Consider the following 20,724-nt stretch of genomic DNA (forward strand, 5'->3'; position numbering starts at 1 on the left):
CCATTTTATTGGAATATATATATATATGAATTTGAAAACTTGATTAGCATGATCCTGTGTTATACAGTGTTACATCTGGGGTTCAGACCTGTAATTTTATTTTATAGCGGCTGCCTGTATGATAGATAGATAGATAGATAGATAGATAGATAGATAGATAGATAGATAGATAGATAGATAGATAGATAATAGATAGATAGGTAGATAGACAGATAAATAGATGATAGATAGATGATAGCTAGATAAATAGTTATATAAATAAATAGATAGATTATGGGTAGATAAATAGATGGATAGATAGATAGATAATAGATAGATGATAGATAGATAGATAGATAATAAATAAATATATATATATATACATATATATATATATATATATATATATATATATATAAATAAATAGATAGATGATAGCTAGCTAGATAGATAAACAGATAGATAGATAGATAGATAGATAGATAGATAGATAGATAGATAGATAGATAGATGATAGCTAGATAAATAGATATATAAATAAATAGACAGATAGATGATGGGTAGATAAATATATGGATAGATAGATAATAGATAGATAGATGATAGATAAATAAATATATAAATAAATAGATAGATGATAGCCAGATAGATAGATAGATAGATAGATAGATAGATAGATAGATAGATAGATAGATAGATAGATAGGTAGATAGACAGATAAATAGATGATAGATAGATGATAGGTAGATAAATCGATATATAAATAAATTGATAGATTATGGGTAGATAAATAGATGGATAGATAGATAGATAATAGATAGATGATAGATAGATAGATAGATAATAAATATATATATATATATATATACATATATATATATATATATATATATATATATATATATATATATATATATATATATATATAAATAAATAGATAGATGATAGCTAGCTAGATAGATAAACAGATAGATAGATAGATAGATAGATAGATAGATAGATAGATAGATAGAGGTAGAGAGATAGATAGACAGAGAGAAAGATAGATACATAGATAGATACATAGATAGATAGATACATAGATAGATAGAGGTAGAGAGATAGATAGACAGACAGAGAGAAAGATAGATAGATAGATAGATAGATAGATAGATAGATAGATAGATACTAGATAGATAGATAGATAGATAGATAGATAGATAGATAGATAGATAGATGATAGACATAGCAGATTAATTCCCCCCAGGTACAGCTCCCAGCTCCTGGCTGTCACAAGTTGCAATAAAAAGATTTTTTTAGCCAAATGCATAATAAAAGAATAATTCGGAGTGAGAATAAAGTAAGTGCGACTCTACCAAACCGAAAGATCCATTCGTTTAAAGCTTTAGAAGCAAATGTTGCTCTGTGCTGCGCAGTCTCCCACACACAGACGCACGACAATTGCATAGAAGGAAATTATTCCAGATAAATATCGCTCACGTGCGACTGTCACAGGATACTGACCAACTCTTATCTTACCATTGTTTTTTTTCATTGTGTGGCCATAAAGGTATTGTGGATATTAGAAGTGGATCTGGGAGTTGTAGTTCAGCAGCAGCAGTTAGGGAGCTTCGGGTTGGATCCTCTTGCTGTAACCGAGCGGGTGCCAGAGGTCAGGGCAATGCCTTTATACTCTTCACAGCAGAGGAGGGGTTAATCCAGGCAAGTGAGGGAACAATGGTGCCTTGTGGCCTGCCAGTGCTAAGGAGAATTTGGGAAAGGCTTTCAGGAGAGATCTCTATGCGACAAGATCTGTAATAAAAATGATAAATCGCAGCAAAACTTTTTTTTGTTGGCAGTGGCTGAGGGTGAAGGGCGCATGCGCGAAGGTGTCCAAACTGACAATGCTGGGGAGATAGCGAGTGCGGAATGAGAAGGGGATTGACACACACAAACTGACTGAGAGAGAAAAAAGGGAAAAAACGTCCAAGAGAAAATCCCAGCAAAGCGGCACCGGGGAACTGACACCATGAGATGCAAAGGCAGGGCAAGGAAACTGGCCACAAGTAGGTGCACAAATGCTTCTTATTGGCGCATGGGGGTGTCCGGCATTGTCTGTCTGTCTGACCACCAACTCCGGCCTTGGGGCATCAGAGAGCCAGGACAGATGGAGCAGCAGCACTAGAGCCAAGTCTGGGGTTTCGCTCGCACTCCGGCTCCGCCAGGACTTTAGGAAAGTTAATGTTGCTCAGGAGTCTGCTGAGCTGATAGAACTGCGGTGCCGCTAGAGGCCGCTAGTGGGCGCTGTGGGAGCGGCAGTTGTGTGGCCTTGTGTGTGTGAAACGGAGCGGCTTGAGTTAACTGCTTATTAACCCATTGGGTTAGGGCGGGCAGAGTTATATGGGGACAGGTCCGGAGTTGCTAGAAAGTAATAGCCGGGCAGTGTCAGTCTCGTTCCACATTCAGTAGGAAACCTAACATTTGCTATTCATCACTGCCTAACCCCCTGAGCTCTAATAGTGGAGGCTCACAACCTGCGACCCCCAACTACTGCGACCCATATATCAGCTAGGACTGGAGGACTGAGAGCATAGGACAGACACTGGCCATTTAATACTGTTTCAATGTAATTTAAGAATTAAAATCACCTGTGGATCTTTAGGATTCACAACTATTACTGTCTGTTACTGTAAGTAAATGTGTCTGGCAGCCAATGAGTGAATTGCGCGGTGCAGAGACCATATGTACCACTGAACCTGCTCCTACGCAAAATTGCTTTTCCATTTCTATTAGTGGAAGGTTCATTTATTTCAGTGTGAGTCAAGGTCCTGTGTTGTAACACCTGGGCATTGGCTGTAACCCCGATACCAAACCTGCTGCTGCGATTATTGTGCCAGTGAAAGGTTCTTTGGAATACTGGGCAAGTTTACTTGCTTTCTCTAATTCTTTGGGAATAGATTTGCTGACTTCCCCCATACAAAAGGGCAGCAGTGATGGAACCAATTCTAGTCGGTGCTATTGGCCCAGACTTCCCTGTGTTTAGTGTGATCATCAGATATCCAGTATGTTCTTCACCCCCCACCTGTGTTCTTCTAGAAAGACCTGGCTAAGGGGCTGCTGTCCTGTACAGAATATGGCTGAAGTCATGCGGAAGAATTTGGTAGTTTGTTACACGCTAATAATAAGTCATTAGTAAGTATTTTCTCGGCGCTGGTAGTTGGGGGGCACTGTTGCCCTGTATGAGAAATGCCCTGTGTAAATCACTTGGGGACGGTCAATAGTACCCCCACAATATTATACTCCCTTCCAATACAGTCCCAGCAAAGGCACACATTACACAGAGCCTGAGGGTATGGTATTCTGGGAGGACAGATTGGACTGGCAACTTGACTCATGGGCACAGACACTTTTTGCTAATCCCTAAAAGCAGCTCCCCATAAAGGCATTAATCTGTTTCCTATAATCCAGGCCAGTAATGCAGAACGCTTCTGTGATCCAAAAATAATATTTGTTTCTTTTGCTTATAATAATATCCCTTCCAATAGTCCTCTGCCTGCCTGTCACTGGCACATACTGCACATGGGCAAACACTACTGTAGAGTTCATGTCTGCTGCCTTTTCCCATATGTGTGTGTGTGTACAGTATGTGTGTGTATACAGTATGTGTGTATATGTGTGTGTATACAGTGTGTGTGTGTGTAAATGTATGTGTATAAAATATGTGTGTGTGTGTATATGTGAGTATAAAGTATGTATGTGTGTATATGTGTGTGTGTATACTTTATGTGTTTGTATATGTGTGTGTATAGGTGTGTGTATAAAGTATGTGGGTGTGTATGTGTGTGTGTATATGTGTGTGTATATTTTTGTGTACAGATGAATGTGCAAATAGATTTACAGTGCCACTGTAATTTATTTTATTTTTATTTTCAATTTTATTTAGAAGCAATTAGTGATGGTGATATTTAAGGTGAAAAATAAACTTTATATAAACACAGAGCCCATGTTCTATCTCTGTTTCAGTCTATTGTACCCACTGCCTCCTGTCAGATGTCTTACTTTTCTCCCACCTGCCCTATATGAGGGTGAGACATATGTACAATCACCAAACTAGAGCGTAAAGATTGCGTTTCTATCCGAACCATTTGCTTCATGGAGCCAAACCGAATTCCCAAAACGGGGCCCCGAGGAATATTGGAGATTGTAATGTTCCACTATTGACAGGGCCCAGGGCTGGATATACCTGGATATACACAAGAGTTCACCAGCCCTACTTTTCATTCATTGTCCCCCGTGAATATCGGACTGCTTTGCTGCAATAAATCAACTAAATTCACTTAATTCTTTATGTTTCTTATCCCGCCTCATCTGGAAGCTCTCTGGACCAGGCTATTGTAATGCTCTGATTACTCGAATCTAACCCACAAGGTTTGATAATAATATAGAACTGTAGCATCTTGTTAATTAGGGTCTTTTTTTTTTATCATGAATGTTTTGCGTCCAGGCGAAGGGGTTGGCGTATTTGTTTGTAAACGTATGCGTATTTGTAACTAATAGTAGGAGTTGCCATATTGATTCTCCTCACGTTTGATTAACAGCTGCTATACATTTATTACTAATCCGGGAGCAGATTGACTGTAGCAGCTCCTCTTATGTGTGAAAACAACAGCAGCAGTAAAACGGTTTTAGTATTGGCGATGCGCCGCGCAATCATTGTTCCCCCAAATACAATTGTATAACAGTATACCCTTCCCCTTTAATCCAATTCCCCGCCCTGTCTCGCCATTTAACCCTTACAATGCTGGGTAGAAGTCTTGATTAGAACAAGGCGATCAGATCGCACACAACACGGGACATGGTTTATGGTTATCATTTCCCACTTTATGCGGATTTGACGCGCATTGATTTCAGTTGCAGCAGAAGAAAAACTCTTATTTTCGTTCGTGTTTATTCCTATGATGGGCGGGTTTATGACTTGTATTTTTAATAAGGCAATGGTTTTTGGTGTTAAAGGACCAGTAACATCAATTGTTCTTAAAAAAAAATTCGTTAGTATAGAACGAAAAAAAACCACAAAGACATATTAAAGACATATTAAATTTAATATATTTAAGACATATTACATCAGTCTTTATTAAGAATTAACTTACCGAAACTCCGCTTGCACTCCTCTTCAGGAAAGGTCACAGGCAATGATCCATCATGAGGCGCGCGATTTCTCCTCCCTGGGAGGAGAAACCGAGCGCCACACAATGGATCGCCGTGCAGAGACGTGCAACTAAATTGGTTAGAGGGACAGAAGACTTAAATTATGAGGGTAGACTTGTCAAGGTTGGGGTTGTTTTCTCTGGAAAAAAGGCGCTTGCGAGGGGACATGATTACACTTTACAAGTACATTAGAGGACATTATAGACAAATGGCAGGGGACCTTTTTACCCATAAAGTGGATCACCGTACCAGAGGCCACCCCTTTAGACTAGAAGAAAAGAACTTTCATTTGAAGCAACGTAGGGGGTTCTTCACAGTTAGGACAGTGAGGTTGTGGAATGCACTGTCGGGTGATGTTGTGATGCTGATTCAGTTAATGCCTTTAAGAATGGCTTGGATGATTTTTTGGACAGACATAATATCAAAGGCTATTGTGATACTAAGCTCTATAGTTAGTATAGGTATGGGTATATAGAATTTAATTAAAAGTAGGGAGGGGTGTGTGTATGGATGCTGGGTTTTCATTTGGAGGGGTTGAACTTGATGGACTTTGTCTTTTTTCAACCCAATTTAACTATGTAACTATGTATCGCCTTTTCTGAAAAGGACCGCAAGCGGAGTTTTGGTATGTTATTTCTTAATAACGACTTAGCAATTTCAAAGTTTAATGTCTTTGTGTTTTTTTGTTCTATAACTAACAATTTTTGTTTTAAAAAAAATTGATGTTACTGTTCCTTTAAATCCTAAAGCCCTTTTCCCCAAACGCCCTTTTTTTGTCCTTTGGCAATTGTGTGAAAGTAGTGAAAACAATGAAAACGTTTCACAAAAGCATAGTCATTTATTCTTAAAAAAAATAAATAAATAAGCGACAGGGCCCATGTCAGGATTGAGGTACAAGCCAACGAACGTATACGGAAGGACCCGAAAGTTCTTTGCTGAAAACTTCATTTTTAACTAGTGATGGGCGAATAAATTCGCCTGGCACGAGTTCGTGCCAGACCAAGGGCCCACTCTCAGTACTTTTATTCTTCTTCTCCTTACTCAAACCCTATTCTCCTAGTCTTCCTAGTCTCTATTCTTTACATATTATAATACTATAATCTATTATTCCATCTATTTAACCTCTTTGTTCTCCAAGAAATAGGGATTGGCCATGAAATAGGCCAAATGTTTAGCAGCACCAGGGCCGACAGACACCTGGGCCCACTGGGAGTTTTCCTGGTATCCCGGTGGGCCAGTCCAACACTGGTCACAAGCCTTGTCAACAGGATCCATTAGAGCAGGAGCGTTTCTGCTGATAGTTTAAGCGAGGCAGATTTAAATATGCAGAAAATTGTTGTAAATGCATGTACATGGCATTGGATTGTGCTACTTGGGTGGGCTCATGGCATCTCTGCAGATTAGGGATTAGCTCCCTGTTTACTGCCTTATGTGAGTATTTATTTGTGAGAAATGATTCTGCATCAGTTCAGCAGTGGCTTATTTACAGAAAGTGCACTGCGCTCTTGCGTATTTCTACTGCAGTCCGATTGTTTCTAGGCGTAAATCTGTATTTTGTCACACAAGGACCCTCTCCTTTCGAACATTATTAGCAATCAATTGGTCACTCCTCAGATTCTCATTACCAGTAAAGGTGCCGGAACGTTGGCATTCTGCTGTGACCATGTAACAAATGCTTTGCCCTTATGCAATATGTAATCCAATGTTTCAACAGCAGGGACAGCTCTGTTTACAAATTATATTTCATATGTCAGACGAACTGTTTGGGTTCTTTGCACTTACAGCTAAACACACTTAGAAACCTTTGTAGTTCCCCAGTCTGGGATCCCATTACTTGATTATCGTTCAGATACCGCTTTAATTATAATTAATGGCTTTTACCTAGTTAGCAAAGAGGGAGGAGAAAAAGGTGAAATTCCTGGTTCATTGGGTGTCTCCAGAGAGAGAGGGATAAAGTTGAGTTTGGCCTTTGGCCAGCTCTGCACAATGTCAACATTGAATATTTGAATTCCCAGACTCTATTTAACAACTTTCTAAATAAATAAACTCATTGTGTGTCTGTGTTTGAAAATTATTTTACCTCTTAAAAAAAAAGCATCCCATTACAGGGCTGGAGGGCTGCCTTGCTTCCCCAATCAATATAAACACAAGAGAAAACATTTAAAGCAAGTGGCCTGGGCAGAAAACAACACATGGCTTTTCTGTGCCACACTATAGCTAATCAGAAGTAGAAACAAAGCTCAATTCAGAGAGTCAGTTAAGAATTAATCATTTGTCGGAGGCCCTGGTGCTCGCTGGTATCCTGCATCTCCTCAATCAGTCATTCCAGGTTGATCTGACTTGGGCAACCTGCACACCCTTCCAAGTTTTGCCCATAAAAGACTGTTTCTTAGGAATTCACATAACAATGGGAGCATGGCCAGCAAATGAGACTATTGATAAGCTACATACTCAGCAACCTTTCATTGCTTTAGGTGTCTGCTAAGTCCTGACATAACAGGGTTAAGGACGTTTATAGAAACGGCTGACCCAGACCATGACTACATTTTTTTTTGTGATGGCACTACATAGGGTATGCTTGTTACTTATTTAAAAGGGAATTCTGCCCAAACATTGAGTTTGCACAATGAAAGGAAGTTTAATTCTAATCAACCCAACCCAACTTTTTTTAAATGGAAATGATTTAAAAAAAAAAAAATTAAAGCTCTTTTTTGAAATCTGACATGGGACTAGACATATTGTCAGTTTCCCACTTGCCCCAGTCATGTGACTTGTGCTCTGATAAACTTCAGTCATTCTTTACTGCTGTACTGCGCAGTGATATCACACCCTCCCCCCCCCCCAGCAGCCTAACAACAGAACAATGGGAAAGTAACCAGATAACAGCTCCCTGACACAAGATAACTGGTCACTCACAACTGCCTGATGCAAGGTTCTCACCTGGCTGCTAGGTTAACCTGTGCCTTTTTGCCCTATACAATTTCAATGGCTGCCCCTGTGGCTTCACATAAACTAATTTTTTAACACATTTTTTTCCCAGTGAAAGTTAACTCGTATATATAAAAGTTATTGAAAACGGTATCTGTCGGTCCTTTCTATCGTGTTCTCTGGTGGGTCTGACCTTTGATACAAAGTTACAGAATCCAGCTAATTAAAATACCTGTGAGGAAACATTCATGGTTGCTTCTGCTACATTGTTTCAAGAATCAGAACCAGGGAACAGAATGGGATAATCAGAAACTGCTTACATTAACAATTCTATTTGCACAAACATTTAAAACAATAAAAGTGTAACATCTATGTTGTATCTCTTACTGCTTTTATCTTACAGTAGCATGGATATGATGCAGAGCTCAGTGCAGAAGCCGATGTTAATGCATCATCCATACAGCTGCCATAAAAATGCATTAGTGTGCAATGATCCGATTAGTTGGACCAACTGATCTCTGTAAGACTGGTCCAATTTTTTACCCTTTATCCACATCTGTGGAGTGGGTGTCTGAGCATTTGTAGACTGTCTGTATTTTTTACCTGGTGAGGAATGTTCCTGCCTGAGACAAGTCATGCTGTAGACTGTAGAGAACCATATAAAGCATCTGCAATTGCAGATAGCGCTTTCTGATGCTTATTTATTGATGACAAGTTTAATTGGGATCTAAAGTCATTTTTGTCACTGATGACTTGGGTGCAACTCACGTGTTCAATTTTCAATACTGTACAAGCTGGGTCACGGTCATTGCAGTCCTACTGTAGTGTTCCCAAAAAATGCTATCACTTACTAAGTGGACTCTATCATAGTGGGTTATAACTTATATTATCATAGGCTTTCATGTGATGACTAGCCTTTTACTTTAAAGAAGCACAGCCTCTTTTCCCATGAAGGGACTGGATGCGCAGTTGCTTCTGATATACATGTGTCTTATTTTTTGATGGTTAAAAAACAACTACTAAAAACCTTGGTGTATTATATGCATGTCTAATATATATAGTACAGTCTAATATATATATCAAGTCTGCAAGTGGTTTCACCCGAAAGTTGCTGCTTAATGAAAACTTGACTTATAAATAGAGGCTACTGATTCACTGGTGGTCACAAAAAATAGGGTGATCTATCTACCCGTTGCAGTCAAAGTGTGTGCTGTATTACTTTCACTGTGATTTCTAGGAAAAACGTGTGCTTTTGCATTGGCTGATGGTTGGGGACAACCACCCCTAATAGGGGATACTAAGATATGCCGTGTGCAGTGAAATATATGCACTCCTGGTTCCTATAAGTTACTTTATGGCTAATGTATGGCACATCTGGTGACCAGCATTTGGCCTTATTTCATAATAAGGCTACAGATACATGAAAACATCATCACAAGACTCCCTGAGCCATAGTTTAGAAATAATAAAGGCGCAAAACTGCATTCACCCCAATTGCACCCATTTATTCTTCAGACTGTGCCCCCTTCAAAGGATAAGCCACAAGTTTCAGAACCTCTGGCCTAAGACCTCTCATAAGTCCTACCTACATGCATTTCTTGCCTTATGTCTTTAGAGAAGATTAATTAGTCGGTAGGGATGTAGCATTCCACATTGCTATTTAGTGTATTTACCCTTTGATAAGGAATGCACATTTACACTGTGTAGACAAATGGCTAGTTTTTGGACCTTTCACTGGTATTTCCTAAAGCTATATTAAGTTTGATAGCAGCTTCTAAAAGCAAATATAAGAGAACGAGCACTAATATTAGAAACAACCTAAAAATAGAGTGGTGCTTTTATATGGAGAATAGCTGACATTTGCGGTTCTTTACTTTGGATAGGGTAACTAACAAATGGTTCTAATATTTAAGGTATCAGCGCTAGGCTGCACCAGATGTGCATTCTTGGAACTTCAGTCTCGCATGGATCAGTCCTAATGTTGGTGCAAAATGTACTGTTCCTTTCATGTACAAGGGCATAAACCATAATTGTGTTTATTCAATTGTTTCCTGGTGCATAGCTGTGAATCAGATAATGACAGATACATTTCTGGGAAACATACAAGAAACATTTAACAGACCCTCATTGTGTTTGTTATTAAGTTAAACAAGGAATCTGCAGATGTGTTAAATGCTTTACAGCAGGACTGTTCAACCTGCAGCATCCCCATCCATAGCTCTCTTGAAGGATGATGGGAATTGCAGTTCAATAACTTGTAAGATGCTGGTTGGAAATAGAGTCCCTTACTCTCTAATAAAGCACAGTATTAAGCCAAACAAATAATATGGATGTGTTGCTGTGAGGAAGCTAATCCTCCTTTCACTTACGCAAGGACAAGACGAGTTGTATCTCAGCCTGCGGAGAAATGCAGGCCATGAATCGGCTCCTCTGCTGCTGCTCTGCATCAAAATAAATTGCTTCTGATTGGGTTCAGACAATAGAGGCAGATTTCGTCGCCAAAACATGAGATATTGCATTTCGCACCAAAATTCACCACGTCTGCCTGCTCCCAATCAGAGCCAATGCATTCGGGTGCAGAACAGAGGAGCAGAAGCAGAGGATCAGATTCTTTGGGTTTCTCCACAGGCAGAGATCTAACTCGTCTCTCCCTAACCTTAGGAGGTAGATTTAAGTGTGAAATTAGAGCTCACAGAAAAACAGAAAAACACCCACTTTCTGTTCATTTCTATAGGATTTTTAGAAGTGTGCTTATCAATGGGTGAAAGTTAAAGTTCACTATTTGGTAAATACTCGAAATACTAGAAAGTGGGTGAGTTTTTCTGCGGTGAACTCTAATTTCACACTTTGAGATCAGCATCATGTGCAACCTGACATATTGTTGTGTCCAGGACTGGACTCCAGAAAAGTTGGCCTTTACACTGTGAGTTAGATGTTACTACATCTTCTCTCAAAAACATTTTTCTCTTGGTCATTTTACAATAACTTATTCCTCTTGATCAATCTAATTTGTTGATTTGCACACCCTACATTATGTCATAGGTCGTGCCCTGTCTTGTACAAGTTGTTTTTTGTTTGTGCATACAGACAACCGGCAAATTCTGCAGACACAGCATACAACAGAAAGGACTTTATTGTTCTCTTTCTGGCCACAGCTTTCCCAATTTCATTATTAGAAGAAGGGTATATAGGGCATGGTTGGGTGAGAAATAGGTGGTAATGGTAAACTTCAGGTATGTATTCAGAATAATACTGTAATATTATGCCAGTATAGGTATTCCCCAATAATAGGAACAGTTCAGTATTTTTAGGGTCCCAAACCTCCAAACATCCAAACATCAGACAAAAAGATCAACCACGCTAAGCATGGACAATTTTTTTGACCTCACCTAATTTATGGCCCCATAATTAATATTTCCATTTATACAAAATATGCCAGTTAATGCAAGTTTGAACACATTTCTGGGAGTTCTAGGGCCATGTTTTATTTGTTATGTAACAGTTTTGCTTATGAAGGTAAGTCACAGTTCTCCCAATAGAATGGTTTATTTTAAATTGTTACAATTGTAGTTACGTTGGATATTCTGTGCTCTCTGCTTAAAGCTTCTTATTTAATTAAGTTTCAGAAACTTTGCATCTTTTTTTCTGGTGTCAGTGCAGGAGATCAAAGAGAAACTCAGGAATTTTTAATACAAATCTGGGACTGAGGACTGAGCTGTCAAAATCGGGACTGTCCCAAAGAAAATGGGACAGTTGGGAGGTATGGGGAGGTATTACTTTTAGGCTAGCTATAGAAAAGACCCCTCAGTTTATATTTAATGTTGCCTACAGTACTAGGATGGGTGCCGCTGCACATCACTGCTGTTTCAAAGTGCATGATACCTCAACACACACAACAGTAAAGCTCAGCCTAGGGATATTCATATTAGATGCATTCTCCATGTTTTACCTGCAATACAGATTTTTTTCCCCATAATTCCTATGTAATTGCTGCAAGTTGCCACAAAAAGAAGGCACGTGGGTGCACAGGTAGTCATGTGTTTGCTTGATCATGGCAGGTGTAAAGCTCGGGGCTTCCTCTGTACAATGTGTGCATTGCTGCTGGGTGCAAAAAAAGAAAAATAAACTGCATCAAGGGCTTTATGTATGGGGATTCAGCACATATGTTGTATTTTTATGAATGTATTTTTGCATCTGGTACAGTGCCCACTGTCAGGGCCGGATTTACTCTCCTTGCCCCCCTAGGCCCAGCTACTGTGCCGCCCCCCCCCCCCCCGCACGCATTTTCTGGATGTGAATCTTTTTCCAATCAGGACATTTATGCAAAAGTGGATCAGATGGATCAACTAGCAGTTAGGCTTGTTTGAGATATATCTATATATATTCTCTATATATAGACACCTTTTTATACATAGATGCAGAGAGAGATGTGTCCCTTGTTTTGATAAGTTTGTCAATTGTGCTACAGTGGGCAGCCGCAGCATCAGTTAAATATTTATTATAAAATAAAAAAGTCAAATCTTGGCAGCATCATAATCTTTGTAGTTCCTATTTCTCAGCAGACATTATCCCTTATAATACATGAGTGATACTCCGAGTTCCCTGTGTAACTCAGCCTGCAGCCTTGTGCCTTTATATGGTCACAGAACAACCCCTCAGTGACTCCTAATATCCTTATCATTTACAGTAGGGGGTACATTATCCCTTATAATACATGAGTGATACTCCGAGTTCCCTGTATAACTTAGCCTGCAGCCTTGTGCCTTTATATGGTTACTGGACCCCTCAGTGACTTCTAATATCCTTATCATTTACAGTAGGGGGTACATTATCCCTTATAATACATGAGTGATACTCCGAGTTCCCTGTATAACTTAGCCTGCAGCCTTGTGCCTTTATATGGTTACTGGACCCCTCAGTGACTTCTAATATCCTTATCATTTACAGTAGGGGGTACATTATCCCTTATAATACATGATGATACTCCGAGTTCCCTGTATAACTCAGCCTGCAGCCTTGTGCCTTTATATGGTCACAGAACCCCGTCAGTAACTTCTAATATCCTTATCATTTACAGTAGGGGGCACATTATCCCTTATAATACATAAGTGATACTCAGAGTTCCCTGTATAACTCAGCCTGCAGCCTTGTGCCTTTATATGGCCATAGAACCCCCTCAGTGACTTCTAATATCCTTATCATTTACAGTAGGGGGTACATTATCCCTTATAATACATGTGTGATACTCAGAGTTCCCTGTATAACTCAGCCTGCAGCCTTGTGCCTTCATATGGTCACAGAACCCCTCAGTGACTTCTAATATCCTTATAATTTACAGTAGGGGGTACATTATCCCTTATAATACATGAGTGATACTCAGAGTTCCCTGTATAACTCAGCCTGCAGCCTTGTGCCTTTATATGGTCACAGGACAACCCCTCAGTGACTTCTAATATCCTTATCATTTACAGTAGGGGGTACATTATCCCTTATAATACAAGAACTGAAATGGTTTTCATTTTGTAAGAAGCAGGAAAGGGACATAAAAAAATCTGTAACAGGTTTAGAAGTTAGAACACTTGTGATTCTGCACCTCCTGCAAATCTGCAAGTTGACTATGACATATTTCTCTACATGGCCGATATACAGCAGATCTGCAGGGGAAATATTAAATGTACATACCAGGAACTGATCACCTTGCTGGGACACACGCAGCACAGCAGAGGCAGCAGCAGCACGAGCACAGAGAGGAGTGGGAGGGGGCGGAGCCACAGCGGGAGATAGGCTGGAGGAGCGGTCCTAAAGCCAGCCGGATCTATCAGGAGCAGCCGACTTACACAAGATGTTAGGGGGCGCCTTCTTGCCGCCCCTAACATCTTGCCGCCCTAGGCCCGGGCCTAGGGGGCCTTTCCCTAAATCCGGGCCTGCCCACTGTTAGGGAATACGCCTGCTTTCTGTGGATATTTGATTGTTTTTAACTGGATCATAGACTTTGCTGAGCTTCATGTCTTTCCCTTTAAAAATCCACCCCTTGTTTGAGCTTCTATGCAAAGACAGATGGATTCCTTTTGAGATCACACAAACTCCTGCTGCCCACATACGGAAGCCATTGAATGAAATATGTGATTTGTCAATGTAATTTGTATGTCTGAACTAATCTGGTTTTGTCATAACAGACGGTTAAATTAAATTTTAATTATCGGCCTTATTTTTTTGTCTTTCATGCTAACAAGTCAGCAAAGCTCATTAGCTTAATTGACCACAATTGTAAGTTCTTGGGCTACAATGTGCAAACCTAGAGCACTTGGTACACAGCGCTAAACAGAGCAACCTTGCACTAAGCAATTGTTTACACTGAGATGGAAATAATCAGTGAAATATATCATTATATTCTTTCACTTGGTGATGTCAAGGGGTAAATATATCCTGCACATTCCTGTCCAATCAACGTCAGCAACACAAATCCCACCCCTGTAGACTTGGCTCAATGGCAATCCCACCAAAATAGCTGCTGATTCCAAAAAAAAAATGCACAAAAACAACAAACCCAGCTCTCTATACTAATAACCATAACAGCACATAAATCTTATTACAGCTATTTCATTTCTGAAGTCACACAAAACACTACTGCAGCACAATAAAGACTGCAAGGCTACTTACCTTCTAAACCATATATCTACACAGTACTATGAATTGATACTAGAGACACTTCAGAGTTCCCTGACCTGCTCATAAGACCATGGAACTGTCTAAAACTCGTATTCCCTTTGGTATTTCTCAGTAGGAGATCCAGTGCATTATTTCACATACTGCATGCAATCTGATAGACTTGTGGCAGCATTCATGCCAGAGCAAACTATTGAAAGTGTTTATCATGCTCCTGGCAAACACACAGATCTCTTTTTAATTCACTGGCTGCAGTGCTTCAAAACTTTGTTCTGTGTCACTATTTTGTTCGCTAGAAGCTGATAAAGCAAAGCCAGACATGTAGAAGGGAGTCTTTAAAGAGCTTTTGGCTACTCACATTAATAATATAAGCACCGGTTCTGATTTCATGTGTTCCTGGTGACACTGCTAGAAGGCTAGCTACAGGAATAACAAGACACATACTGTATATCTGTGGTAAAAAGTGAACACACACCAACCATTTCAAATGATACATCAAGAGCTGCTGGAGGTCGGGGACACTGGGGACACTAGGGTTTAAACTAGGGGAAGGCAGCAGAAGTGGTACATACCTGGTGCCCTTCCAATTTTGCATCCTAGGCACATGCCTCTTCTGTCTACCCCTAGTTCCGGCCCTGATAGCAAGATCAAGGGGTGCATTGGTGCTAGGGCTGCCACCTTACCAGTATTTTACTGGTTTGCCTGGTAAAAATTATGCTTATTAATAGGGAAACAAGAGGAAAGTATAGGAAATCTGATATGTTTTGCTAAAAAGGTGGGAACCCTAAATGGATATTGCTTCAGATTGCAAAGAGCATGTATGTGTGCAAGCACCTTTTTGAATAGAATTTTGCATCCAAACTACTTCATCTTCTGCCCCAAAAGTGAGGGTATTACTAAGGACAGCCTAGTTAATGAATGCGTATGCCCCTTTATTTCCCTATATGAGCACCCTCTGCTCCCTGCTACAAAGCAAACAATTCTTGCAGAATTTTCTACCTTAGGGATATTTTCTTTTTATCTACTATTTCACCTTCATCAGACTTTCAGCTGCTTAACAAGCAGCCCTTGTTTAAATGTGTTAATCCTTTGTAAACCATGTCAGTGTATTTCTGGTGACTGCCTATGCAAAGCGCGGTGATAATATTATATAAATTTGGCCCACATTGCAGATTGTTTGATTTATTGGGTGGAGTTATGAAACATAAGCCTTATAATGCAAATGAGTTCTTCCGTTGAATCGCTAATGGAATAAAGTGCTTTTTCCCCCCTTAATAACTATTTACAGCACAAATTGATTTTCCTGCTTCATTGTAACATTAGGCAGGAAAGATATACAGACGCCCTTGATAGCCTTACATACAAATATTCTGTTTATCTGCCTTGCCTGAAATATCCAAAGAATTCATTTTGAATCATGTTGTTTTATAGTTACCACGGTATTGTAAATTTACTTGTATGGCTTGTATTTACAACCCCAAACTATATTTATGACATTGCAAAATTGTAATACCTTTTGTACGGCAGTCAGTAGTAATCAATATTCATTGGATTTCTCACTGATTTACTCTTATAATCCTCCAACCAATTTTATTCCCAAAGTTATGCTTTTTGTGTTCCCGTGATGTATAGTTTTAACCCTTTGGGGCTTTGGTTAGTGATTATGCACTGTGAGTAATTACCAAGTTTCTCACCTGCAGATGAACTAGAGCTTTTGTTTCTATCCTGCACATAGCCTAACGTTGCTAATAGTATGACCCATCCAGCGCCCTGTAATACCCTAAATGCCCTTTATGCTGGGGTTTCTTAGGTGGTTGTCGAACAAATTAGGCACAATTGAGGAAAGTAATCTTTAGAAGTTTCCTATACTTTAATCAATATGGCAGATTTTTAATTACTTAAGTCTTTAGTAGTACAGCACTGCGTAATATGTTGGCGCTCTAAAAATACATGTTAATAATAATAATAATAATAATAATAATAATAATAATTAGTACAAATGCAAGTTTGTCATAGGGGAAAACAGACTTATATGTTTTTTCTTCAGATACTGTTATACTGCAATGTCCATCATATGCGCTGTAAGGTACCTGTATCCGCAGCCGGGGCGCAGACACGGGGGTGCTTAGGTTCCTGAGGATTCCCGGCGTCTGTCGTGCACGCGCGCGTCTGTCGCACGGGCGCGCGTCCGTTTATTCGGACGCGCGCGCGTCGAGGTGGACGCGGGCGCATTGACGCTGCGTCATTACGTTTTTGGCGCCAAACTTGTCCCTTTAAAAAGACGTCAGCAAGAGCAAACAGTGCTTGGTGATTTCCTTGCTTGTGCTTGTTACTGTGTTCTCAGATTATTCTTTGGATTTGTCTTTCTTGTTACCGACCTCGGCCTGACCTGGACTTCGATTACCTTCTGCCTGCCATCGACCTCGGCCTGTTCCTGACTACGAGTATTTCTGCCTGCCTACTGACCTATTGCCTGATTCCCGTTTACGAATATCTTCTGCCTGCCTCCGACCTCTGCCTGTCCCTGACTACGTTTACCTCTGCCCGCCTACCGACTCTCTGCCTGTTCTCCGACCACGCTTTTGGCTTGCATCTATTCCTTCGGGTCAATTTCAGCAAGCTGTACACTAACAGCAGTTCTAACTGCTCTTCCTATCGAATCTCCAAAAGAGCCTGACATGCGCCTAGAGAGAAAGCAATTTACTTTTTTTTTTTCCGGCTGGGGGTGAAAGCTCATTATCCAAAAAGTTTTGAATTATGGGAAAGCCATCTTTTATAGTGTCCAATTTAAGCAAATAATTCAGATTTTTTAAATGTTTTCCTATTTCTGTGTATGAATAATACACCACCTTTGTGCTTGATTCTAACTAGCATGCAGAAATCCATATTGGTGGCAAAACATTCCTATTATTTAGTATTTAAATACTCTTGTAGTTGTCGTACCTGTAATGTTTATTCATAAACTGGAGAACAAATGCCATCAATATATTGGGGGTTATGTGGAGATTCTCCAAACAAATTAATTGAAGCAGAAATATATTGTAAATGAAGTGAAACAAATTGATTTCAGTCTTAAGATGAGTTTATAAAGAAGCAGGGAAAATAAACTAAGAATCAAGGGAGTATGGCATGAAATAATAATATTAAATGGCCTTAATCACAAAATCTTACAATGTAAAAGTTTGTGTAACAAATGACACATAAGGGTGTTAGGGCATATCCAGGCATCTTCATGGAGCTTTAAAAGGTTTATAAGGAGAAGCAGACTATGAAAGGGGCAGTTCATAATAACTTTTAATATGTTATAGCATTTCTCTTTCTGAGCAGCTGTTCAGTTGGTCTTCATTTTTTATTTTAAGTTTTTAAATTATTTTCCTTCCTTCCTCTTCTGCCTCTTTCCAACTTTTAGATAGGGGCCACTGAAAAAACTATTTCTCTGTGAGGCTACAGTTTTATTCTTACTATTCAGCACCTCTCCTATTCAAATGTTATCATTTACCTGGTTGATTGGGTAAATTGAATCCTAGATCATAGATATCCACTGGCCTTCCAAACTGGAAAGCTGCTGAACAAAAATCTAGATAATTAAAAAAATATATATAATGAAGCCCAGTTGAAAATGCTAGAGCTTCAATCAGAGTAGCATGGGCAATATGCAACTCTCCAAATGTTTTACAACTACAGGGACAGGCTACTGGGGGGGTTATATGGTTTTAGTTTGTAACAACTCACTGCACAAACATGGTGACAACTAACAGCCTATTTTCCATGGTCTCTTATATCTGAGTGCCCTGCAGGGGTTGTGCCACAATTGTGACCGATGTGGCAAAATGTGACCAATTGCATTTAAGCATTTTGAGCAATTGGAGGAATTTCTTGAGGACACATATCCAGTGCTCAGAGTCATTCTTAAGTCTGCTGCTCCATTGTGGCAGCATGATGAGGGAACCTATATTACTGCCATGTTCAGGGTGGCAGTCGCTCTAGGGTTTCCCAATGTCAATAGACACACTTGTGTGTGATTCGTCTGACAGACTGGGGAGGCGCAATGGCACATCGCATAAACAGAAGTCCCAAAAGTACGTTTGAATGAATTAATGAATAGCATCAACTGCATCCATTTTGGCTTGACCGCACTTGTGGCTGCATTAATATATATATATATATATATATATATATATATATATATATATATATATATATATATATATATATATATATATATATATATAGACAAATACAAGATTCGTCTGCACTCAACCCATTATCAATATATTTAAGACAGAGACATTTTGTGCATACTGCTACTGAAAAATGCCTTACCCTTTAAACAAAACAGGGATTGTTTGTCCATATATTGCAATATATTTAAGCTGGCCAACTACGTCAAAGTCATCCCATATCTGGCCAGTCCTATGCTCAATTTTTATCTGATTCATTAAGAATTCTATGGTTTAATTATACATTTTATAAAAGGGACGAATACGTTTTACCTGCAACTTACTAGCTGCTTTCAAAGTAAAACTCCCAAACTTGGCTGCCCTTTTATTAGACACCAGTGGGATCACCTGACTATAGTTGGAGGGGGTGGGAGCTACAACATGGAGCTGGTCACTGTTCTTGTAGAACTATAACAAACAAGGGAAAGTTGTGCTCACCACTAGTTTTTAAAAACATTAGGCGGGGGTGCAATGAGGGTGTGACCACAAAATACATATAGACAAATACAAGAGTCCTCTGCACTCAACCCATTATCAATATATTTAAGACAGAGACATTTTGTGCATACTGCTACTGAAAAATGCCTTACCCTTTAAACAAAACAGGGATTGTTTGTCCATATATTGCAATATATTTAAGCTGGCCAACTACGTCAAAGTCATCCCATATCTGGCCAGTCCTATGCTCAATTTTCATCTGATTCATTAAGAATTCTATGGTTTAATTATACTATAGATATATATATAGATAGATATAGATAGATAAAGATGTGCGTACTTTTATATTCTTAAACAGTTTGCTTTATGCATATAATGCAAAACACACTTAGGACCTTATGTTAATATACAGTTGGTAAATATATAAATTACCTTACTTATCCTAGAATCTATAGTCACATAAACCTGTTAGTGGATCATTTCTAGTGAATAACATTAGCATTGCTTTAAAAGGGCCAATTTATTAGAAGAGGCACTTAAAAGGGTTAATTGATCAGACCCTTTAAAAGGTGCCAAACAGATTGATGAGCTGTAAAAAAAAATACCATTCAAGTCATGTCAAAAAAAAAAAGAGGTGAAGATTCAAGGAGCATCTTTAAAAGTCCATCTAGAAAAATCCAGCTCAGGCAAGCATGTTAGGTATTGCAGTAACACATCACTAAATAACAAAATCATTATATGTCAAATGTAAGGGGACATATAGGTTCAAAGGAGCATTGGTACAGGCAATGCTGGCTGACGTTTGCACGTGTGATTGTGGTTTTCACTATTACTTGTTAGCTGCAATCAATACAAGTCTTTTGCCAGAAGGCAGTATTTTTTGGGTTTAGTTCTCCTTTCTAGTCTTGAATACTTGATAAAAGCTTTTTTTCTTTTTATGATACCTACTCGAAACAGAATATGGCACATTTGTTACAGTGAGATTTGTTGTCAGTTGTTAAAAAAAAAACTGACATTTTGGTCATCCTACTACAGTTCCATGAATATCCAAGATATCAACTTCCCATCAAATCTCAACCAAACTCTAGGTCATATGATGCCATCCACTGCTCTGGGTCCCAAGAACGCTGACCTTAGCACAATTTAAAAAAGGCTCCAATTTTTGTATTCTTTGGGGCCTTTACACATAGGCTTGTTCACAACTACGAGCCAAGAAAAATAAGCCAAGAAGCCTTTAGTATCCCTTGGAGACTTTTCTTTGGCAGTTTATATATCTAGTGTTTGAGAAATGCCATGTCTCTGAATA

Source organism: Xenopus laevis, chromosome 5S (assembly GCF_017654675.1).
Source record: "Xenopus laevis strain J_2021 chromosome 5S, Xenopus_laevis_v10.1, whole genome shotgun sequence".
In the NCBI taxonomy this organism is placed as follows: domain Eukaryota; kingdom Metazoa; phylum Chordata; class Amphibia; order Anura; family Pipidae; genus Xenopus; species Xenopus laevis.